Source organism: Carcharodon carcharias, chromosome 34 (genome assembly GCF_017639515.1).
Source record: "Carcharodon carcharias isolate sCarCar2 chromosome 34, sCarCar2.pri, whole genome shotgun sequence".
NCBI lineage: Eukaryota > Metazoa > Chordata > Chondrichthyes > Lamniformes > Lamnidae > Carcharodon > Carcharodon carcharias.
The window spans coordinates 20836736-20861393 of NC_054500.1; the positions used below are offsets into that span (position 1 = coordinate 20836736).

At 43.2% G+C, this 24658-nt stretch overlaps 1 long non-coding RNA gene across 1 annotated transcript; it reads left to right on the forward strand.

Moving 5' to 3' along the window:
- The first annotated feature begins 5686 nt into the window (after positions 1-5686).
- Positions 5687-23683, forward strand: LOC121272683. Its single transcript, XR_005941901.1, has 6 exons — positions 5687-5834; positions 16759-16783; positions 17818-17871; positions 19479-19559; positions 20694-20798; positions 22262-23683. It is a non-coding gene; the product is annotated as an uncharacterized LOC121272683 (long non-coding RNA).
- The last annotated feature ends 975 nt before the right edge of the window (positions 23684-24658 follow it).

A 24658-nucleotide genomic window follows, 5' to 3' on the forward strand; every position in this document is an offset into this window, starting at 1 on the left:
CAAGCAACACTTTAATTTTAAAATTCTCCTCCTTGCTTTCAAATCCCTCTATGCCTCAACCCTCCCTATCTCTGTAACCACCTCCAACCCTTCAAGATATCTACACTCATCTAATTCTGGCCTCTTGAGCATCCTTGATGTTAATCGCCCCAACATTGATGACCATGCCTTCATATGAACACACAAATTATGTGGTCACTTGGCCCCTCGAGCCTGCTCCACCATTCAACAAGATCATGGCTGATCTGATTGTAATCTTAACCCCACACTCCTGCCTACCCCCCGATAACCTTTCACCCCCTTGTTAATCAAGAATCTATCTAGCTCTGCCTTAAAAACATTCAAAGGCTCTGCTTCCAGTGCCTTTTGAGGAAGAGAGTTCCAAAGACTCACGACCCTCTGAGAGAAAAAAATTCTCCTCATCTCCTTCTTAAATGAGTGACCGCTTGGTTTTAAACAATGACTCCTAGTCCTAGATTCCCCCACAGGGGGAAACATCCTTTCCACATCCACCCTGACAATAGCCCTCAGGATCGTAAAGATTTTGATCAAGTCGCCTCTTACACTTCCAAATAGCAGTGGATACAAGCCTACCCTTTCCTCATAAGACAAACCTCCCATTCCTGGTATTAGTCTAGTAAACTTTCTCTGAACTGCTTCTAACTCATTTACATCCTTCCTTAAAGAAGGAGACCAGTACTATATAGTGTACTCCAGGTGTGGTCTCACCAGAGCCCCATATAACTGAAGCACAACCTCCCTACTTTTGTATTCAATTCCCTTTATGATAAACAATAACATTCTGTTAGCTTCCCTAATTAATTGCTGTACCTCCACACTAGCCATTTGATTCATGCACTAGGACACCCAGATCCCTCTGAATCTCAGAGTTCTGCAATCTCTCACCATTTAGCTAATAAGTTGCTTTTTGATTCTTCCTGCCATAATGAACAATTTCACATCTGCCCACATTATATTCCATCTGCCCACTCACTTAACCTATCTATGTCCCTTTGTCGCCTCCTTATGTCCTCTTCACAATTTACTTTCCTACCTATCTTTGTGTCATCAGCAAATTTAGCAATTTTACTCTCAGTCTCTTCATCCAAGTCATTTCTATAAATTGTAAAAAGTTGATGCCCCAGCATTGATCCCTGTGACACATCCTGCCAAACACAAAAAGACTCATTTATGCCAACTCTCTGCTTCCTGTCAGCCAGCCAATCTTCTATCCATGCCAATATGTTACCCGCTAGAAGAGTAAGAGGTGACTTGATTGAAACATATAAGATCCTGAGGAGTCTTGACAGGGTGGATGTGGAGAGGATGTTTCTTCTTACGGGAGAATCTAGAACTAGGGGTCAACGGTTTAAAAATAAAGGATTTTGACCCAACGACAGTGAAGGAATGGCGATATATTTCCAAGTCAGGCTGGTGAGTGGCTTGTAGGGGAACTTCCAAGTGGTGGTGTTCCCATCTATCTGCCCTTGTCCTTCTAGATGGCAGAGGTCACGGGTTTGGAAGGTGCTGTTGGAGAAGCCTTGGTGAGTTGCTGCAGTGCATCTTGTAGATGGTGTACACACTGCTGCCAGTGGTGGAGGGAGTGAATGTTGAACATGGTGGATGAGTTAATTAGAGGTAAAATTAGCAAGAGTTCGGAAAAGGGAAAATCGAATTTGCTGAAAAAACTTTTTCTGAGGCAGATTTTATAGAAGATATTCAAAATTATGAAGGTCTTTGAGCGATTAAGATGAAAGCGTTTCCATGGACAGTAACCAGAGGACACAGACTTAATATAACTGGCAAAAGAGCCAAGGGGGGAAGTTGATGGGACATATATTTTTTACACAGCAAGGTGTTAGGATCTGGAATGCACTGTCTGAAAGAGCAGTGAAAGAAGATTTAATAGTGACTTTCAAAAGGGAATTGGAAAGTTTGCAGAGCTGGGTAGGAAAGAGCAGGGACAATGGGACTAATCGGTGGATCATTCAGGGAGCTAGCACAGGCATGATGGATCAAATCATCTCCCGTGCTGTATGATTCGGCGGCTGCTCCAACCTCACATCTGTGCTGGGTTGGTTTCTCTGAACATAATTGGGCAGCAAGGTGGACGGCAAAGGTTAAATTGCCCCTTAGTGCGTGTGTGTGTGTGTGTGTGTGTGTGTGTGTGTGTGCCTGGTGATGGACTGGTATCTGTTCTGTTGAAGGGTCATGAGGACTCGAAACGTCAACTCTTTTGTTCTCCGCCGATGCTGCCAGACCTGCTGAGTTTTTCCAGGTAATTCTGTTTTTGTTTTGGATTTCCAGCATCTGCAGTTTTTTTGTTTTTATCTCTGTCCTGGGTGAACCCTGCCTAGTCGAGATAGGCTCCCACGCCCCGTGACCCTGAATTGGACAAAAGCAGTTCTGGAAAAGTGAGTCAGTGAGAGTTAATTTTAGTTGACCTCAGCTTCCCTTAGGGGGAAAAGAAATCAGCCATATTTAAAGTGAATTTGAGGAGATAAGAGCTTTATTAACACAGGATAAATCTATTTGTATTTTCGTAGCAAACCCTGGTCAACAAACATGCTGAAACCCATTATCAGTTGTGTTTAGCTTGGCTTATCTCTGTACCAGACAGAACTGTGTGCTCAAGCCTTTGACTCTAACATTTCAATCTAGGCTGTTATTTGCATGCCATACTGCAAGAGTGTTACACTGTTAGAGATGTGGTCTTTTGCATGAGACATTTTACTGAGGCCCTATTTGCACTCCGGTGGAGATGAAAGATTCCTCAACAGAAGAAGTAATAAGAAATGGAGGAATTGTATTTATGCAGCACAATCCAGAATGTCCTATAAAAACATTGCAATCAATTCTCTCCCAGTTTCCTGGGCAACAACGTTTCTCTCCCAACCCACAACAATAACTGCAACAACTCTATTTATTTATATATTGCCTTTTGCAGGAGCATTATTAAAGAAAATAGGGCACCAAGCCATAAGAAATATTAGGGCAGGTGGACCAAATACTTAATCAAAAAATTTTAAGGAGTGTCTTTAAGGAGGAGAGAGAGAGAGATAAGAGAGATGGAGAGGTTTAATGTGGGAATTGCAGTGCTCTGGGACCAGGCAGCTGAAGACACTGCTGCCAATGGTTGGGGGTTGGGGTTGGGGAGGGGGCGGGAGAGGGGGGAGGGGCAGGGTGGTGATAGAGTCCAAAATTGGAGGAGTGCAGAGATCTTGGAGGCTTACAGGGCTGGAGGATGAAGAAGTTGGGTGGGGGGGGGGAATGGTGCGAGGACACAGAGAGATTTGAAAACACGGACGAAAAATGGATTGACAGTTTGCTTGATTGCTGTGTTTTCCTGCCTAACAAGGGTGATTATTCTTCAAAAGCAAAGCATTTAGTGGGTGAAACCATTTGGGATGTCCTGAGGTGGTGAAAGATGGAACGTAAATATAAGCTCTTTCCTCCTGATGCACACTCTTTCTGGGAAATAAGAGCATAAGAAAAAGGAGCTGGAGTTGGCCATTCGGCCCTTCGAGCCTCTGCTGCACCATTCAACAAGATCAAGGCTGACTTTCTACATCATCTTCAGTTTGCTGCCCACTGCTTGTATCCCTTCATTCTCTTCGTGCTCAAAAATCTATCAATCTAAGTCTTGAATATAGTCACTGATTGAACATCACAACTCTCTGGGATACAGAATTCCAAAATCTTTGAATGAAGCAAATTTTTTAATTATTTCATGGGATTTGGGCGTCACTGGCTAGGCCAGCATTTATTGCCCATCCCTAATTGCCCTTTGAGAAGGTGGGGGTGAGCTGCCTTCTTGAGCCGCTGCAGTCCATGTGGTGTAGGGAGGGAGTTCCAGGATTTTGACCCAGCGACAGTGAAGGTACGATGATATAGTACCAAGTCAGGATGGTGAATGGCTTGGAGGGGAACTTGCAGGCGGTGGTGTTCCCATGTGTCTGCTATCCTTGTCTTTCTAACTGCTGGAGATCCCATGTTTGGAAGATGCGGTTGAAGGAAGCTTGGTGAGTTGCTGCAGCACATCTTGTAGATGGATTGAGTGAGGAACATTGCCTAGGAAACTGGTGGAGAATTTACTGTAAAGTGGTTTAGGACATTCTGAGGTTGTGCTTTTTAAATGTATCTTGTGGATGGTACACACTGCTGCCACTGTGCACCAGTGGTGAAGAGAGTGAATGTTTAAGGTAGTGGATGGGGCGCTGATCCTCATCTCTATCCTAAATCATTCACCCCTTATTCTGAGAGTGTGATCCCCAGTCAGGGGACACAGCCTGCCAGCATTAGGTCTTTCAGAATTGTGTATGTTTCAATGAGATCACCTCTCTTTCTTCTAAACTCCAGGAATTATTTCTTCCAAAAACATACTTTCTTCATAAAATTTGTGAAGGTGTGTTACATACATCAGTTTATTTTCAATACAATATAAGTGCCTCACTATATGTCCCATTACAGGTTATATTTAGAGTATATGTTTGCATTTCATGTCAAACATTTTCGGATGCATAAAATCTGAGGAGTTTTTACATGAATTCCTGCCCCTTGCTGTAGCAGGTGGGCCTTAGGCATTGACCTTTCCCCATTGCAGCGGCTGCCCCAAGCTTTAGTGTGTCCCTCAGTACTCAGTCCTGGACCTTGGAATGTGCCAGTCTGAAACTCTTGGTTGACACCACTTTGCACTGGAAGACCAGCAAGTTTCGGGCAGACCAAAGAGCGTCTTTCACCAAGTTGATGGTCCTCCAGCTGCAGTTGGTGTTTAAAACAAAAAATAAAAAATACCTGGAAAAACTCAGCAGGTCTGGCAGCATCGGCGGAGAAGAGTACAGTGGACGTTTCGAGTCCTCATGACCCTTCAACAATCTCAGTGTGCACCCCGTAGAGCACAGAGTCCTGTGTCGCAGAGCTGCTCGGGATGAACCTGGACAAAAACCACTGCATCTCTTTCCAGACCTGCTTTGCAAAAGCACATTCCTGAAGGAGGTGTATGACGGTCTCTTCCCAACATAGCCACCTCCACCTTCTCTTCCCAAACTTCCCTCACAGAACAGTCCTGTCACTCCAGGAATCAGTCTAATGAGCCTTTGCACTCCATCTAGGGCCAGTATACCCTGCATTATAGACAAGGAGACCAAAACAGTACAGTTTTGTATCTGTTGCCATGGATAATGGTTTAACGTGCACATTCACCTGATATTCCAGTCTGTTTGTGTGTGTGTGGATTTTTAAAACCCCACATATTAATTGATGTTAAATTAGAAGTCTGTGGCATTGATATTTTTGATGGAGTGGAGGTAGTAATTTTAACATCAGGAATGTGAAATGAAGAGATTGAGTTTTGTGGTTGCATGTCTTAAATTACAATGTTACCGCAGGGAAATGATTGATGCTTTGAATTCGAGATCTCACTTTGCTGGGGGTCGTTCGCTGTTGCAATTCCTATAGGACCGTGCCATTCCCGAGAGAGGGGTCTCAACCATAGCGACAGTACAAAATCAACGGCACTTTGGAAAAAAAATAATTTAATCTGTGCTAGATTGTATTTCAACGGGTAAGTAGTACTTTGCGGTGGGTGTGTTTTTGACTGACAGTAGAAATGTTATGTTCCATGCGGCTGGTTACCGCCCTTTCTTTTCCTCGCTCCCCCCCCCCCCCCCTCTGGCTGCCTGTGGTCTCGCCCTCAGCTGGGCTGATATGACATTCAGTTTCCAGGTTAGTTTCGCGGTTTCAGTAGCTTCCTTGTTCAGATCGGTCACTCGTCCCGTTGGGTGCGAATTCTTTTCTGCTGCAGCAATGGTTCTCCAAATTCAAGTTTCTTACTGGTAAGACCGCATCTGAGCCGATTCAGCAATTGTTTTCCCTCTGTCCCATTGCCTCTTACCCCCATCCCCATCTCTTACCCACTCATTTCTCCGACCTCTGCTTCCTTTATTCTACCACACATTCTGCCTCTCTCCACGTCTCTCTCTTTCTCCGATCTCTCTCTCCTCCCTTCCCTTCACACCTCACCATTCCGCCATCTCTGCCCCCCTCCCCCCTTTCCTCCATCTCTAACCCCCCCTCCCCACTTTCCTCCATCTCTGCCCCCCTCCCCCTTTCCTCCATCTCTGCCCCCTTTCCTCCATCTCTGCCCCCCCTTTCCTCCATCTCTGCCCCCCCCTTTCCTCCATCTCTGCCCCCCTTTCCTCCATCTCTGCCCCCCTTTCCTCCATCTCTGCTCCCGCCTCCCCCCCTTTCCTCCATCTCTGCCCCCCCTCCCACCCTTTCCTCCATCTCTGCCCCCCCTCCCCACCTTTCCTCCATCTCTGCTCCCCTTTCCCCACCTAGCCCCTCCAATCCTCCATGTGGAAAGGACCCAGGACTTTGTATTTTTTTTAAAAAAACACCCACTGGTGCAGCTGCTATTACTTCTGTTGCTGTGACTTGTATCATTTTGCATCTTTAACTCATTCAGATTATAAAAAAAAACCGTGTCGTAGCATGAATTCAGACTGAGTGTTTTCTAAATATTCCTGGCTGCTGAATGTCTTGAACCGGGATTGTACTTCACTTTCCAGCACCTGGAAGTTTTTTTTATACGTACCAGAGTTCAAGAAAGTCACTTGTGAGCTTGACCTGAGTGATTTGGCATAATAAAATAAATATGTTTGAATATGTGCAATCACTGAAATATTTAAACGGCCTGATAAGATTGCAGTGTGACTGTACATTCCACTGAAATCTGGAAAGGGTATTTATTTAAAAATGTATTTATTTACAAATGTATATCCCTGGGGGTAAAATGGTGAGAGCAATTTCAAGTGGTGAGTTATGAGTGTTACACCAAAATGTTGTGATTTCTCTCACCACCACCACCACTCTCCCCCCACCCCCCACCCTTAATAAAAGATTTTTAATTGGAAAATGGCACAGTGGCTCAAAGGGGAGCAGTCTCCCCTGTGACCCTCCCACAGTCAAATAGCACACCAGCATTCACTGTCTACTACCTAGGTAGGAAGAATGGTCCCAAAATTGCAGACTGCACTTGTCAGGTCAGATTCTGTTGAGAAACTGCAGGGTGGTTTGTGTTTTAGGAATCCACCCTCCCACAGAGATGAAAGATGTCACAATTGAATAGGATAAAGGGAAGGGGAAGCAAGGAGCAGGTCAAGACAATGGGACAGCCTGAGAGATGCTAAGGTGGCGATCAGCCCAACGAACAACTTTGCATTTATATAGTGCCTTTTGTCGGGTAAACCATCCTAAGATGCTTCACAGGAACGCTATGAAACAAAATTTGAGACCAGGCCTCACCCGGCGATATTGGGGCAAATTAGGGTCGCCAAGTTAGGTGTTAGTGCCTCAAAGGAAGAGAGAGTGTTGGGGAGGTTTAGGGTGGGAATTCCAGAGCTTGAGGCCCAGGCAGCTGAAGGCACGGCCGCCAAGATTGTGGAGCGATTTAAAATCGGGGCACACTCAGGAGGCAACCATTAGAAGGTTGCAGATATGTCAAAGTTCTGAGCCTGGAGGAGGTTATGGAGATAGGGAGGAGTGAGGCCATGGAGGGGTCTGAACACAACGGTGAGAATTTTTAAAATTGAGGCATTGCCGGACCAGCAACCAATGTTAGTTAGTGAGCAAAGGGGTGATGGGGGAACAGGATTTGGTGTGAGTTGGGGTACAGGCAGCAGACTTTTGGGTGGTCAGGAAATGTTTAACTGGGAGATGTGATCTGTCAAGGGCACAATGAGAGACATGAAAATAATCTCATTTTATAGAAAGGCAAGTCTTTTTTTCTAGTGGACCTCCTGAAGCTCTTCACAGCCAATGAAGTGCAGTCACTTTTTTTTACAATGTGGGAAATGTGGCAGCCAAGTTGTGTACAGCAAGATCCCACTATCAGCAAGTGACTAGATTTTAAAAGCTGCCTACAGAGGACTTGGGACATCCTGAGGTTGTGAAAGGTGATATATAAATGCAAGTCTATCCTTTCTTCCATTTTCCCTTAGCTCCTTGTGGCCCAGGAATGAGGGAGGCAAATGTAATGCCCTCAATATCCCCATGTTTGAGGTCCAAAACTCCCACTCTGACCTTTGATATTACAAAACATGTTGGGCTCCCTTTGAGCCAAGATTAAGCCTGTTGGGTAAGAACATCAGATTCCTATGGTTCTATAGGTTAAACATTACCAGCAGCCCAAAGTTTCACCTAAGGGTGATCACTGTTGTGATCTCCTGTATCCAGTGTGTAATTTTAATTTGTTTTTAACCACCTGTGTAATGTTTTTCTTGGGTTCTTTTTTAATTTTCATTTTGTTGAAATGAAACGTTTAAATGAACGTAGATTAAAATGAAATGCAAACCACCGCAGTTTTTTGGCTGTGAGATCCAAGTTCCACCCGCGTTGATATAGTTCACAAGCCTCTCCAGCCCCACAACCCTCCCAGATCCCCGCGATCCTCCAATTCTGGCCTCTGTCACATCACCCGCCCTGCCATAGCTGCCTAAACCCTAACTCTGGCACTCCCTCCCTAAACCCCTCTCTCTGTCTCTTCTTTTAAGGCAGTCTTTATACCTTTAATCCTGGATGAATCTTGTGATGATTAATGATGTCAAATATCTGGCATTGCTGCGGGAAGCTTGGAATGTCGTTGAATGTGTTATATAATTGCAAGATGGTTCTCTTGGACAGATCTATAGGTGTATAAGCCATACAATGCTCTTTTTAGTTTTTATTTTTAATAGGCCTTGGGTGTCGCTGGCAAGGTCAGTGTTTATGACCCATCCCTAATTGCCCTTGAACTGAGTACATTGCCGTGGGTCTGGAGGCCATGTGGAGGCCCAACCCTGCGGACAGATTTCTTTCCCTTTTTAAAGGAAGTCACTGAACCAGATGGGTTTTTAACCACTAGCTTTCAATCCCAGACTGATTAACTGAATTTAAATTCCACTAGCCGCTATGGGGGTATTTGAACCCGTGTCCCCCAGAGCAGGGCTTCTGGTCCAGTGACCCTCACATTACCCTCACATCATTGCATTTCCCCTGTAAGTATCTAATCACAATCTTGCCTTGGTTACAGTTTTGTGGATGGTCACAGGGCGATGGATCTATTTCTCTTTCCTGAAAACAGTATTTCAATTGGTATCATTGTCTGATTTTTAAAAAAAATATTTGTTCATGGGATGTGGGTGTTGCTGGCCAGCACTCATTGCATCCCTAATTACCCCCCCTCCCCCACTGGTTCAGAGGGCATTTAAGAGTCAACCACATTGCTGTGGGTCTGGACTCACATGTAGGCCAGACTGGGTAAGGACAGCAGATTTCCTTCCCTAAAGGGACATTAGTGAACCAGATGGGTTTTTACAACAATCAGCAATGGTTTCGTGGTCACCATCAGACTTTTATTGAATTCAAATTTCGCCATCTGCTGTGGTGGGATTCGAACCCAGGTCCCCAGAACATTACCCTGGGTCTCTGGATTACTAGTCCAGTGACAATACCACTATACCACTGTCTCCCAAGGAGTATAGGGAAAGATGGTGGTGTAGTGGTAATGTTACTGGATTTATCTGCAGCAGTCCTATACTTTACCAAAACAGCACAGTAGATTGTGAGTTCCATGGAATATGTAGCACTGGCACTAGGAAAGCGCTGGAGGAGTTCCTCAGGTGATGTCTTAAGCTTTCCCTTCAGATGCTTCATCAATGACCTTCCCACCAACAGAAAATCAGAAGTACAATTTGCAATTTCTTAGATACTGAAGCAGTCATGTCCACATGCAGCAAAACCTGGGCAATATTTGGGCTTGGGTTGACAAATGGCAGGTAACATTCATGCCACACAAGTGTCATTCAATGGCCATCGCCAACAAGAGAGAATTGAACCATCTCCCTTTTGACATTCAATGGCATTACCAACACTGAATCCCCCACCATCAACATCCTGGTGGTTACCATTGACCAGAAATTTAACCGGACCAACCATATAAATATGGTGGCTGCAAGAACAATTCGGACACTGCGGTGAGTAATTCGTCTCCTGACTCCCCAAAGCCTGTCCATGTTCTACAAGGCACAAGCCAGTTGTGTGATGGAATACTTTCCACTTGCCTGGATGAATGCAGCTCCAACAACACAAGCTTGACACCATCCTGGGCAAAGCAGCCATTTGATTGGCACCCCATTCACCATCTTAAACATTCACTCCCTCCAGCACTGACGCACACTGGCAGCAGTGTGTGTACCATCTACGAGATGCACTGCAGCAACTCACCAATGTTCCTTCAACAGCACCTTCCAAACCTACGACCTCTATCACCTAGAAGTACAAGGGCAATAGACGCATGGGAACACCATTTGCAAGTTCTCATTCAATCCATACACCATCCTGATTTGAATTACATTGTCATTTCTTCTTTGCTGCACCACACAGACTCCAGCTGTTCAAGGAGGTAGCTCATGACCACCTTCTTGAGGATAATTGGGGATGGTCAATAAATGTTGGCCAAGCCAGCAAAATTCACAGGATCTGGGCAAATATATATCAAAAATTTGCAAGATCCACCCAGCAATGTTCCTGTTTGATTTTTAATGAGTAGTAAATGTGCACTGAGCCGTTCTCCATTTAAGCATTGAGGGCAAACCTTCAGGGATCTTTTGAATGCACTTAAATTAGGGTATGATTCTAATGAGACTGCAAATGGTGCGAGACGCTCTCTCAGAAATACAGTTTAAAGTAAACATCCAGTAGCTCGCATCAAAACCATTTTGAAGCATTTGCGTATTGCTGTTTTTTCTCTGTGCTGTGAGTTGGGTCTGTGAATTGCCCTTTACAACCCCTTTAATTCCCCAACAGGCACTGGCTCCCTCCTACATATTGTTTAGCTGCTGCTTCGCCTAATTCAACATGGCAACATCTCGGCAGACAAGTTTCCCCCTCTCTATAGTCAGAGTCGCTGAGATTAAAACTATTTTAGGAACCAAGCTGGTGTCTGCTTTCAGACGCACCCTGCTAATTGTCTGGTTTGATCTCTACAATGTTACCTACAGTTGTAATTAAAAAGGTCTATCCCACAATGGTTGATTCTATTTTCTCTCTGTCTTTCTCTTTTTTTCTCTCTGTCTTTCTCTTTTTCTCTCTCTCTCTCTTTCTCCTTTTCTCTCTCTCTCTTTCTTTCTCCTTTTCTCTCTCTCTCTTTCTCCTTTTCTCTCTCTCTCTTTCTCCTTTTCTCTCTCTCTCTTTCTTTCTCCTTTTCTCTCTCTCTCTTTCTCCTTTTCTCTCTCTCTCTTTCTCCTTTTCTCTCTCTCTCTCTTTCTCCTTTTCTCTCTCTCTCTCTTTCTCCTTTCTCTCTCTCTTTCTCCTTTTCTCTCTCTCTCTCTTTCTCCTTTTCTCTCTCTCTCTTTCTTTCTCCTTTTCTCTCTCTCTCTTTCTCCTTTTCTCTCTCTCTCTTTCTCCTTTTCTCTCTCTCTCTCTTTCTCCTTTTCTCTCTCTCTCTCTTTCTCCTTTTCTCTCTCTCTCTTTCTCCTTTTCTCTCTCTCTCTTTCTCCTTTTCTCTCTCTCTCTTTCTCCTTTTCTCTCTCTCTCTTTCTCCTTTTCTCTCTCTCTCTTTCTCCTTTTCTCTCTCTCTCTTTCTCCTTTTCTCTCTCCCTCTTTCTCCTTTTCTCTCTCTTTTTCTCTCTCTCTTTCTCCTTTTCTCTCTCTCTCTTTCTCCTTTTCTCTCTCTCTCTTTCTCCTTTTCTCTCTCTCTCTCTTTCTCCTTTTCTCTCTCTCTCTTTCTCCTTTTCTCTCTCTCTTTCTCCTTTTCTCTCTCTCTCTCTTTCTCCTTTTCTCTCTCTCTCTTTCTCCTTTTCTCTCTCTCTCTTTCTCCTTTTCTCTCTCTCTCTTTCTCCTTTTCTCTCTCCCTCTTTCTCCTTTTCTCTCTCTTTTTCTCTCTCTCTTTCTCCTTTTCTCTCTCTCTCTTTCTCCTTTTCTCTCTCTCTCTTTCTCCTTTTCTCTCTCTCTCTCTTTCTCCTTTTCTCTCTCTCTCTTTCTCCTTTTCTCTCTCTCTTTCTCCTTTTCTCTCTCTCTCTTTCTCCTTTTCTCTCTCTTTCTCTTTCTCCTTTTCTCTCTCTTTTTCTCTCTCTCTCTCTCCTTTTCTCTCTCTCTCTCTTTCTCCTTTTCTCTCTCTCTCTTTCTCCTTTTCTCTCTCTCTCTTTCTCCTTTTCTCTCTCTCTCTTTCTCCTTTTCTCTCTCTCTCTCTTTCTCCTTTTCTCTCTCTCCCTTTCTTTTTTTCCTATCTTTCTCTTTTTTCCTCCCGTTCTCTTTTTTTCCTCTCTTTCTCTTTTTTTCCTCTCTCTCTTTTTTCCTCTCTCTCTCTTTTATTGTCCTAAGGTTTTCCGTACACACTGCAGTTTATGACAGGACAGTACACGCACCCCACACACGTAATTTAAAGTAAATCTTGGGACACTGAACTTTTTCAACTTTTGTTCCTTAGAAATTCTTATGTCTAGATTTAAATGGGCACCGTCTCTGTGAACCTTTTTGGGGGGGGTCAACATTGTCACTGGACATGATCAAGAGAGATTGTACAGGCTGAAGCTATTTCTCCTCGGAGAGAAGACTGAGTCTTTACGACCTGATTGAGGTCTGTAAGATTATTTGATAAGGTAGATGTAGAGGAGATGTTTCTACTTGTAGGCAAGATCAGAACTAGGGGCCATAAGTATTATCTTATTATCTAAATTCAATAGGGAATTTGGGGAAAAATACCTCCTTTATCCGGAGAGGGGTGAGAATGTGGAACCCGCTACCAAAAGGAGTTGAGGTGAATGGCAGAGATTAAGGGGAATCTAGATAAACACAAGGGAGAAAAGAATTTAAATATCTAGAGATAAAAACAAAAAAACTGCGGATGCTGGAAATCCAAAACAAAAACAGAATTACCTGGAAAAACTCAGCAGGTCTGGCAGCATCTGCGGAGAAGAAAAGAGTTGATGTTTCGAGTCCTCGTGACCCTTCGACAGAACTTGAGTTCGAGTCCAAGAAAGAGTTGAAATATAAGCTGGTTTAAGGTGTGTGTGTGGGGGGCGGAGAGATAGAGAGACAAAGAGGTGGAGGGGGGGGGTGTGGTTGTAGGGACAAACAAGCAGTGATGAAGCAGATCATCAAAAGATGTCAACGACAAGAGTACAATAGAACACATAGGTGTTAAAGTTAAAGTTGGTGATATTATCTAAACGAATGTGCTAATTAAGAATGGATGGTAGGGCACTCAATGTATAGCTCTAGTGGGGGTTGTTTTTTTTATATAATGGAAATAGGTGGGAAAAGGAAAATCTTTATAATTTATTGGAAAAAAAAAGGAAGGGGGAAACAGAAAGGGGGTGGGGATGGGGGAGGGAGCTCACGACCTAAAGTTGTTGAATTCAATATTCAGTCCGGAAGGCTGGAAAGTCCCTAGTCGGAAGATGAGGTGTTGTTCCTCCAGTTTGCGTTGGGCTTCACTGGAACAATGCAGCAAGCCAAGGACAGACATGTGGGCAAGAGAGCAAGGTGGAGTGTTAAAATGGCAAGCGACAGGGAGGTTTGGGTCATTCTTGCGGACAGACCGCAGGTGTTGTGCAAAGCGGTTGCCCAGTTTACGTTTGGTCTCTCCAATGTAGAGGAGACCACATTGGGAGCAACGAATGCAGTAGACTAAGCTGGGGGAAATGCAAGTGAAATGCTGCTTCACTTGAAAGGAGTGTTTGGGTCCTTGGACGGTGAGGAGAGAGGAAGTGAAGGGGCAGGTGTTGCATCTTTTGCGTGGGCATGGGGTGGTGCCATAGAAGGGGGTTGAGGAGTAGGGGGTGATGGAGGAGTGGACCAGGGTGTCCTGGAGGGAGAGATCCCTACGGAATGCCGATAAGGGGGGTGAAGGGAAGATGTGTTTGGTGGTGGCATCATGCTGGAGTTGGCGGAAATGGCGGAGGATGATCCTTTGAATGCGGAGGCTGGTGGGGTGATAAGTGAGGACAAGGGGGACCCTATCAGGTTTCTGGGAGGGAGGAGAAGGTGTGAGGGCGGATGCGCGGGAGATGGGCCGGACACGGTTGAGGGCCCTGTCAACGACCGTGGGTGGAAAACCTCGGTTAAGGAAGAAGGAGGACATGTCAGAGGAACTGTTTTTGAATGTAGCATCATCGGAACAGATGCGACGGAGGCGAAGGAACTGAGAGAATGGGACGGAGTCCTTACAGGAAGCGGGGTGTGAGGAGCTGTAGTCGAGATAGCTGTGGGAGTCGGTGGGTTTGTAATGGATATTGGTGGACAGTCTATCACCAGAGATTGAGACGGAGAGGTCAAGGAAGGGAAGGGAAGTGTCAGAGATGGACCACGTGAAAATGATGGAGGGGTGGAGATTGGAAGCAAAATTAATAAGTTTTTCCAAGTCCCGACGAGAGCATGAAGCGGCACCGAAGTAATCATCGATGTACCGGAGAAAGAGTTGTGGAAGGGGGCCGGAGTAGGAATGCAACAAGGAATGTTCCACATACCCCATAAAGAGACAGGGGCCCCTGCTATGCCTGTCTCTTTATGGGGTATGTGGAACATTCCTTGTTGCTTTCCTACTCCGGACCCCTTCCACAACTCTTTCTCCGGTACATCGATGATTACTTCGGTGCCGCTTCATGTTCTCGTCGGGACTTGGAAAAATTTATTAATTTTGCTTCCAATCTCCACCCCTCCATCATTTTCACGTGGTCCATCTCTGACACTTCCCTTCCCTTCCTTGACCTCTCCGTCTCAATCTCTGGTGATAGACTGTCCACCAATATCCATTACAAACTCACCGACTCCCAAAGCTATCTCGACTACAGCTCCTCACACCCCGCTTCCTGTAAGGACTCCATCCCATTCTCTCAGTTCCTTCGCCTCCGTCGCATCTGTTCCGATGATGCTACATTCAAAAACAGTTCCTCTGACATGTCCTCCTTCTTCCTTAACCGAGGTTTTCCACCCACGGTCGTTGACAGGGCCCTCAACCGTGTCCGGCCCATCTCCCGTGCATCCACCCTCACACCTTCTCCTCCCTCCCAGAAACATGATAGGGGCCCCTTGTCCTCACTTATCACCCCACCAGCCTCCTCATTCAAAGGATCATCCTCCGCCATTTCCGCCAACTCCAGCATGATGCCACCACCAAACACATCTTCCCTTCACCCCCCTTATTGGCATTCCATAGGGATCGGTCCCTCCGGGACACCCTGGTCCACTCCTCCATCACCCCCTACTCCTTAACTCCCTCCTATGGCACCACCCCATGCCCACGCAAAAGATGCAACACCTGCCCCTTCACTTCTTCTCTCCTCACCGTCCAAGGACCCAAACACTCCTTTCAAGTGAAGCAGCATTTCACTTGCATTTCCCCCAACTTAGTCTACTGCATTCGTTGCTCCCAATGTGGTCTCCTCTACATTGGAGAGACCAAACGTAAACTGGGCGACCGCTTTGCAGAACACCTGCGGTCTGTCCGCAAGAATGACCCAAACCTCCCTGTCGCTTGCCATTTTAACACTCCACCTTGCTCTCTTGCCCACATGTCTGTCCTTGGCTTGCTGCATTGTTCCAGTGAAGCCCAACGCAAACTGGAGGAACAACACCTCATCTTCCGACTAGGGACTTCACAGCCTTCCGGACTGAATATTGAATTCAACAACTTTAGGTCGTGAGCTCCCTCCCCCATCCCCACCCCCTTTCTGTTTCCCCCTTCCCTTTTTTTTCCAATAAATTATAAAGATTTTCCTTTTCCCACCTATTTCCATTATAAAAAAAAAACAACCCCCACTAGAGCTATACCTTGAGTGCCCTACCATCCATTCTTAATTAGCACATTCGTTTAGATAATATCACCAACTTTAACTTTAACACCTATGTGTTCTATTGTACTCTTGTCGTTGACATCTTTTGATGATCTGCTTCTATCACTGCTTGTTTGTCCCTACAACCACACCATCCCCCTCCACCTCTCTGTCTCTCTATCTCTCCGCCCCCCACACACACACCTTAAACCAGCTTATATTTCAACTCTTTCTTGGACTCGAACTCAAGTTCTGTCGAAGGGTCATGAGGACTCGAAACGTCAACTCTTTTCTTCTCCGCTGATGCTGCCAGACCTGCTGAGTTTTTCCAGGTAATTCTGTTTTTGTTTTAAATATATAGTGTTGTGTGAGATGAAGAGTGGTGAAAGGAGGACTCATGCAGCATGAACCCTGGATCTGTTGGGCTGAATGTCCTTTTTCTGTGCAGGAAATTCTACATAATCCATGTGCAGTTTACATTATCAGTCTGAACAAGAAGTTCTAATGGAAATAAAAAGACTGATCGTAGCCTTTGAAATGGAAACTGAATTTTAACTAAATATTCTGGTCCAATTATCCTCTGCTCATTTAGTTCTGTTCCAGTTGAGTCCCTGTGAGCAACTTGCGGACACTGTAAATATTTACCTTTTGAAGAATGTTTTTCAGACTTTCCTTGATGTTATGGTGCAGTGTTTATTTTGCATGAAGACACATTGAAGGATCTGATGATTCTTTTCATTCAAACTAACAAACAGCTAAAAACACCAGTTTGAAGCTATTTACTATTGGATTATGCCTTTGTTAGGACCACAACTGTAACTGCCAACATTGGCAGCACTGCTCTTATATACTAAGAACATATGATTTTCTAAAAAAAATCCAATTACATTCTGTAAGTCAAAAAAAGGTGATTCATATCTGATATTTTTTTTCTTCCTTTTTCTAGAGGCTCCTGAGGGTACCGCAGTAGGGTAAGCGGTTTATAATCTTGACAGAATGATTGCAGTTTTATGCAAACAGCGGAATCTTGCAACAGAATATTGAGCACTGCTGATGTGCTATCACTGCTGGAGTATTGTGTCATTTTGGTCTCTTTACCTAAGATTGGATATTAGGATGTGGGCAAATATATATCAAAAGTTTGCAAGATCCACCCAGCAACTGTTCCTGGCTGATTTAATGAGTAGTAAATGTGCACTGAGCTGTTCTCCACTTAAGCATTGAGGGCAAACCTTCAGGGATCTTTTGAATGCATTTAAATTAGGGTGTGACTCTGATGAGACTGCAATTGGAAAAGTTTTATAAAAACACTCCCTAGAGGGAGTGCAATGAAGGTTCATTGGGCTGGTGCTTGGGATGAGAGGAGTGATTGAGTAGACTAGGCCTATATTCTCTGGAGTTTAGAAGAATGAGGAGGCGATCTAAATGAAACATAATATTCTTTTTAAAAGGGGCTTGATGGAGTAGGCACTGAGAAAATGTTCCCACATCCCTTGCGAACTTTTGGAATTTGTTAGCCCAGAACATTGTGGATGCTCAGTCATTGAGTATATTCAAGACTGAGATCATTAGGTTGTTTGGCCGTAGAGAGAATTGAGGGATACAGCAATTGTGCAGGAAGCTGGAGTTGAAGTAGAAAATCGGCTATGATCTATTGAATGCCAGAGCTGGCTAAATGGTCTCTTCCAGCTCCTATTTCTTAACTGATGTAAAAGGAGGCCATTCAGTGACTGTCGGGGACTAACCTGCTATGTGGTAGTTGTCAAACTCTCCTGTCTGAGGCAGTCCCTGCAAATAAACTAATTCTGCAATAAAATTTCACATTTGCGGAGGGGTGTGTCATTCTGTGAACAAACCTTGCATATGAAAAGATCAAATTTTGTTGCTTTTAAATTGAGATTCATTGAGGTATTGGAAAGAAAAAATAAATGATGACATGGCTGTGTTTTAATAGATTTTGTATTTTTTTTAAAAAAAACTTAAATCCCCCCCTCTTGTACTTTAGTTTAACCACCTGAAGGATGACCTCGAAGAGGAGTTTCCTGATGAACTGGAAATAGTAAGTGAACGCTTACATCAGATTACCCGGGAAATGTCCAGCTTTCAGTTCACTTGCTATTACCTGGTGTTTAAAAGTATTTTTTAAAACACAAACACTAGTTATGTCACGTGGATTTCAGTAAATCACATTGCTGTTTGGTCATCTGCCCTGTTATCCTTTTTATATAGCTTGATGCCCAATTCTGTTTGATAAGAGGTTCCTGTGATGCAGCTTGGAGTTTTACTACATAATTGCACCATATCAATGTTGTAAAGATATGATTAATCTTAGCCACGTGTTACAATTTGTATTCAATCATGACTAATGCAGAAGACTGTGGATAGTGGTAATCTGGACAAGAGAGAAAGTGCTGGAAATACTCAGCAGGTCAGGCAGCATCTAGTGAGAGAGAAACAGAGTTAACATTTCAGATTGGTGACCTGTGATCAGAAATGTTATTTCCTGCTCTGTCTCTCTCTCTCTCTCTCTCTCTCTCTGAACCCTGTGTTCAGCAGGGATCAAGGTAGTTGGAGCCTTGGTGTTGCACGGAGTATTTAATCGCCTTTATACAGTCTTTGATGCAGAAAAAACATATGTGTCAGAATGTGCATGTGTTATACTAGCTAAAGGTTAAGGGGGTGACTTTGAGGTATATAAAATATTCAATTAAATTTCATATTTTCAGATGATTCCTCTATCCCACTGTTTGAAAAGTAAATTTATAATTAACTTTTAAGTTTTAAAAAAATCTCCAAAGGCAATAATGTTTGTAACAATAGGCCAGAGAGGGTAGTCTAATTATTAGACATCAGGAGTTTAAGCTAGAGTTGGATGATAGGTTCAGTGACAAGGTGATGTTCTCTGACCTTTAGAAAGGTAAGGGCCAATTTAATAAAAGTTCTCAAGATATTAAGGGAACTGGCTAGGTAGATTGGGCAAAACTCTTTCCGCTGGTTGGGGTGCCCAAGACTAGGGGGTGTCACCTAAAAATTAGGGCTAGACCTATCAGGAGTGAGAAACACTTGTGATAAAAGTTTGGGACTCTCTTCTGAAAAACGGCAACTGATGTTAGATCCATTGTTAACTTTAAATCTGAGATTTAATGTTTTGTTAACCAAAGGCATTAACAGATGTGGAGAAAAGGTGGGTGCATGGAATTGGGTCACAGATCAGCCATGATCTCAAGGAATGATGGAAGAGGCTTTAATAGTGGACTGGCCTCCTCCTGTTCCTAATAGAGGAATGGCTTTTGATTATCCTTCATGTTTCATTCTTAAAAGAATTTAATTGCTTTGTATGCAAATGATCTTTATTGCTCAATTGTATATTTGAGACTAGCATAAGTATATATAATGGGTGCATAGAACATGTAAACATTCCTCTACTTCTTATAATAGATCACATATTGGTTTTAAAAACTAACAAGTGCCTCATATAATATTGCCCATTCAGGTTTTACTAACAGAGGACCATAACTTTTAACTATAAGATCGAGATTTAACATTTGTTGCATAAGAATATTCCAGGTATTTGGTTCAAAGGATGGTAAATGGAATATACATAGAGATCAGCCATAAATTGACATGTTCGATGTGATGATTATTTAAATATCCTTTTTTTTTCAGACTGGAAATGCTGTCAAAGGAACGACAGGCTGTTTTGAGGTTCAGATAAAGGGCTCAGAAACGCTTCTGCATTCTAAACTGGTTAGTGAAGATTATGTGTGCTTTCTTAACTCTGTAATTAGAGGCTGTCCAATGGCTTAGAAGTTTTCAGAATCATACTGTGTAGTCTTTCAACCCGGAGTGAGTTGGAGGTTGCTGAATTTGGTCTCCATGTGCCTTGAGATAGGAGGGTTGAAACAAGTTAGGGTTTCTACCCCTGCTGGAGGTGCTTGTGTTTTAGATGCTGCATCAGAATAGGATCAAGGGTTGTGGTGATGCCTTGAAGCTTGCATGAAGAAAGAACTCTGGTGAGGTAGTGGAGGTATTGGCCATAGAAACAATACTCCAAATAATCTAATGATTACTCTATGACGATCGAAGAATTTCAGTTCTAATCTCACCATGACCGTTTGAGAATTGGAGTTCAATTTTGTCCAAAATTTGGAATTTCAAAATCTCTCTGTGAAGCTTGTCATTTAAACCCAACTTGTTTACAAGTGCCCTTTTTATTTAGGAAAGGCGATCTGCTTTGCTTGCCCAGTGTGGCTTATTCAAGGCTCTGACCCCACACTAATGCGATTGATTCTTGACTGGCTTGCTAGGTCAAGAAGAAGCCACCACCTTGGCAACTAGGGATAGACAATAGGTGCCACCAAGCACCCACATCCTGAGAATGAGTAATAAAAAGTGCCAATCTTCAGTTCCCACCTACCTTGATGGCCTCCAGTGGGAGTTGGCTACTAAATTACAGTGAAGTTTCTTAACTTTCATCTTTTAAAAAAAATTGGGCCAGAACTGTCCATATGCATTTCAGATAGGAATCTGATTAGTAGAGAGGATTTGGTGTGCTACCCAGTTCCTCTTGAAACTGAAGGGATATTAATTGTAAGAGTTCCTAGTTTTAATTTTTGTAAAGATTTTCCATAAAATAAGGTTCTGTTCTGTAGTTTGAAATATTGATTTTTTTTTGTGTTTCCTGTACTCAGTAACTCTTGTTTTTAAGTCCTGATCTTGTAAACTTTTCAACAATGGATGTAAAGAAAGCTCAAGTCTCAGAACTCCTTTCTTAGCTTATATTTTTTAATGCCCAATTCTAACTTTTTAATCTTAGTAGTAAAGATTATGCCTGTCTGCTAACCAGATCATTAAACACATTCACTTATTCTTTTCTTACAGCATGGAGATGGCTTTGTTGATTCTGCAGATAAGCTTTTGAAGATTGTTAATGGAATCAAAGCAGCCCTTAAACAGTAACACGATGTAGGGCTGTAATTAGATCAGGTGAGATACTTGTTTTAAAATGATGGATTAGTGGGAAAGTTTTTATGATACTGAGTCAGACAGGTGTGGAAAGACTGGTTAGTTATCACACACCTATGCTCACTGGCTTTCATTGCTGGCAATTTTAAAATTCTTGCCTCATTTTGGAAACATTCTTGGCCTCATCCCCCTTCTTTTCTTTGTAGCCTTCCACAACCCCCCTCTCGCTCTGCACTTCACCAATTCTGGTCTGTTGCACATCCCTAATTTTAACCACTGCACCACTGGTGACCGTGCCTTCAACTGCCTGGGCCCTAAGCTCTGGAATTCTCTCCCTAAACCTCCCCAACTTGCTTTCCTCTTTCAAGGCACTCCTCGCAACCAAGCTTTTGGTCGTCTGTCCTAATATCTCCTTCAGTGGCACACTGTCAAATTTCCAAAATCACTTCTCCCAAGTGTTACCTATGGCATTGAGGATGAGATCAATTTCTCCCATGGCCTGGTGTTGTATGAATGCCGTAGAGCCATTGTTGGGGGAGAGGGCCATTCACACCGACGTTGAACTGTACAGCCAGTACCTGGGATGGCTCTGAAAGTTTATCTCATACAAACCGGTAAATGAGCAACAGAATTGAATGGAACCGAGAACAAATATTTTGGAAAGTTTGTTTTTTTTGATTTCAGGAGAACTTTGGAGAGCATTGGAAATACAAACAACCATGAATTTTTAAATTCACTTTGGGTGCTAGTATTGATTGTCATAAAAACACATCTGGTTCACCAATGTCCTTACCTGGTCTGGCCTGCATGTGACTCCAGACCCACAGCAATGTGGTTGGCTCTTAAATGCCCTCTGAAATGACCTAGCAAGCCGCTCGGGTGCAACAATTATTGATGGGGAACAAAAATGCTGGCCTTGCCAACGATGCCCACATCCCATAAAAGAATAGAAAAGACCTCAGCAGCTGAGTCAAAGGGCATACAAGTTATAACCCTAAATCTGTTAAATGTTCTCAAAAGGCAAAATGCTCAGCAGCATCTATGTAGGTGGGTAAATGTCCTTTCCTTGAACTAGTTGGGGGAAAAGACTTAAAATGACAAATCATGATGGATGAAATTGGATTTGGGTGCAGACACAATTGGCAGAATTTGTCACCTGCTACTGACTCTATCAGTATTGCTCAATATAACCAAATATCAGACCTGGACATATGATGGACAGCCAGTTCTGTTTTGCATCTCTTGACAAAGTTCAATTTCCACGATGCTCCAAATGATACTCTTCAAAAACTGTGAAGTTTAAAGTTTCATAGAGAATGTACAAATGTAACACGAGGTCTTTTGACATGAGTTGGCATTGCACATAGCTTGGACATCCATCCATGTATAGCTCAAAGTTTGCTTGAAGATGCAAGATTTGTTGCTCCCTCAACTCCTCGCTGATTTACAACTATCTTTGTTTGATGTTTCTTCATTTATTCTAGTTAAACGTCCGTTTGCTTTGTCCCCCTCGGCTGCACACTTTATGATGGTGATGGTTGAAACGTCTGCAAAAGGCGTGGCTGTTTCCTGATGTCTACGTGGGATGTTGCAGTGGCCAAAGTTATCTGGGGTTTAACTTGTGAATTTTCAGTCTTACAAGTGTTTTTTTTTTTGCTTTTCCCACCACCAGTTTAAGCACAGTGGTGCATTATTTTCCTTCCTGCAGTGCAAGATATAACACGATCAAAAATGTTTACTTTTGGAATTAAAGGGCATAGTTATCCTTTTTTTTTGCAGCCTGAAGTACTTTTTTTTATAATGCTTGGCTATGATCAGGAAGTCCGATCAGTGTGCTTGATACAACCACTAGAACCCTGCAAACGTTTGTAATCTAGCCCACCCATATGCTGCAGTTCTGAGTAAGTTTTATCAACAGCCCACTTTGTAAACCTAGTTTGACATTGCACTGTCAGCTCCTCACTGTATGATGTTACTGTCTCCAAAGGCATCTCGTGCTTGTCTCTGGAGTCACTTATGGGACTAAAAGGCGGATTTGTATTGCAACTGCTGAATTGCTGTCTAAGTGGAAAATACTTCACAACAATGAAGTTGCAGTGCAAACACACCCATCAAGTCCTGTTTACTGGCTCTGCAGTGAGATGGCATACGCAGATACAAAACAAAGAGAAAGGTAAACCAACAATAAAAATACACTATTTGGCTAAACATCAGCGCCATTGGGTTGGAAATGAATATATCCAATACATTACAGAACAAATTTAGTGCATGTTTTCACTTTGACCATAGCTGATGTTTCATCTCATTGACTGTCTGTGGGTGAATTCTTTTCTGTCATAGCCACTAGATTATATTTCGGTTTACAAGTGAAACAGTTGCTCGGAGACCTGTACAGGAGCAACTGCCCAGTATATTGAGATAAAAACAAAAAACTGCGGATGCTGGAAATCCAAAACAAAAACAGAATTACCTGGAAAAACTCAGCAGGTCTGGCAGCATCTTCTCCGCTGATGCTGCCAGACCCGCTGAGTTTTTCCAGGTAATTCTGTTTTTGCCCAGTATATTGTGTGGGCCAGATTTGCAGGTTATAATTGAAGCAGGACATTTCTGCCCCTTTTAATGAAGACAGTAAATGTAATTTTAATGATTGACAGCGAGGCATAACCTCCATTGGCTGGTGGTTAGGCTTGTGAGATCTTGCAGGGTTGAAGTTGCTTTTTAATGTTGCTTGTGATGTTTTTTGAAGAACTCTTCCAAATTCTCTTCTTTTCTGGGTGGTTAAAGGAATTGTATTATGCTGCTGATCTGCATAATTAAAAAAAACAATGTTTACAGAACAACTAGAGGGTACATTTTTATCAACTTCAATTTTGAATTGGATCACAATAAAAGCGTTGTTCACTTTGCTTACGTGGTGCTTTTTGTTTTTAATGAACCAGTTTTGTGCACTGGTGCAATGTCTAATTGGTTTTGTATTTCCTGTAATTGTACACCAGGTTACAACTATAACAGCATCTTTCATCCAACCCTTGTAATGTAGAACACTATAATCTTCTCCCTTCAATATACCCCATGTGCTGGTCACAATCCTCCCACAAGCACTCAGAATCACAATCACAGAATTTTTATGGCCATTCGGTCCATCCTGTCTGCACCGGCTCTCCAAATGAGCATTATGACTTGGTGCCATTCTCCTGCCTTTTCCCTGTAACCCTGCACATTGTTCCTTTTAAAATTATTATAGAGTCATAGAGGTCTACAGCACAGAAAAAGGCCCTTCGGCCCATCGAGTCAGCACTGGTCAAACAAATACCTAACTATTGATTGGTAAGGGGATCAAAGGTTACAGGGAGAATGGGGTTGAGAAACTTATCAGCCATGATTGAATGGTGGAGCAGACTCGATGGGCCAAATGGCCTAATTTCTGCTCCTATGTCTTATTGTCTTATTCTAATCCCATTTTCCAGCACTAGGCCCAAAGCCTTGTAGGCCATGGCATTGCAAATGCACATTCAAATACTTCTTAAATGTTATGAGGGTTTCTGCCTCTACTACCCTTTCAGGTAGTGAGTTCCAGATTCCCACCACCCTCTGGGTGAAAAAATTCTTCCTCACATCCCCTCTAAACCCCCTTTCCCCCTACCTTAAATCTATGCCCCCTGCCTATTGATCCCTCCACCAAGGGGAAAAGTTCCTTCCTGTCTACCCTATCTATGACCCTCATAATTTTATACACCTCAATCATGTCCCCTCCTCAATCTTCTCTGCTCCAGGGAAAATAACCCCAATCTATTCAATCTCTCCTCATAACTAAAACTCTCCAGCCCAGACAACATCCTGGTAAATCTCCTCTGCACTCTCTCTATTGCAATCACATCCTT